The 718-nt window shown below is 53.2% G+C and overlaps 1 pseudogene; it reads right to left on the bottom strand.

Moving 5' to 3' along the window:
- On the bottom strand, positions 1-718 carry LOC110112993 (annotated as a pseudogene).

Raw genomic sequence — 718 nt, 5'->3', positions numbered from 1 at the left:
ATTGCATACTTTCATGTCATCCATATGTATGCTATAATTCATATTATTCTTAAATCAGTCTGCAAAGAATTACAAAAACCAAATAAATAAAAATAAAAGCCCTTACTTACCAAATTCCTAAGCAAAACTTCCAAACCTCATTTATACTCAAAAGTCGGAATAGGAGTGCTGCCTGAATCAAAACTGTCCAAAACCTCCGACACGGCTCCTCCATTCTTACGTTCCTCCTTCTTTCCTAACCCAAAGAAGCCTCCAAACCAACTCGACGAAGACGAACCTGCGGCCTCCTCAGCTGCCCTAGCACCACCCATCGCGACAGCTAAATTCGGGGACAAACCCAACGCGGGATCTTCCAGAACCGGAAGAATCGGCGGAACACTAAGGAACCGGTTGAGCATTATACCAGCACCCTCGACCAGAGCAAGGATGACCCCACCAAAGAAGGCGGATCGGGCCGCCGGACCGGGTCCCTTGCGCATCTGGAGGAAACCACCGGTGGCGGCAGCAGCGATGATGGAATTCCACGGATCCTCCTTCTGACGGACGTACACCATGGTGCAGTCGAAGGCGGAGAAAAGGCCGCCCCAGACGGCGAAACTGCCGCCGACCCGAGGGCGTTCATACGGACGGCTTGCGCGCCGCCGGCGAGTCGTTCGCCGTTGGGGGAATTGTAGATGCCCTTGAGGAAGTGGAAGGCCGAGCCGCCGACGGCGCCCAT

This window comes from Dendrobium catenatum, unplaced genomic scaffold (assembly GCF_001605985.2).
Source record: "Dendrobium catenatum unplaced genomic scaffold, ASM160598v2 original_scaffold_117125, whole genome shotgun sequence".
Classification (NCBI taxonomy): domain Eukaryota; kingdom Viridiplantae; phylum Streptophyta; class Magnoliopsida; order Asparagales; family Orchidaceae; genus Dendrobium; species Dendrobium catenatum.
The sequence above is the reverse complement of the archived record's forward strand: the minus strand, read 5'-3'. Positions and strand labels throughout refer to the sequence as shown.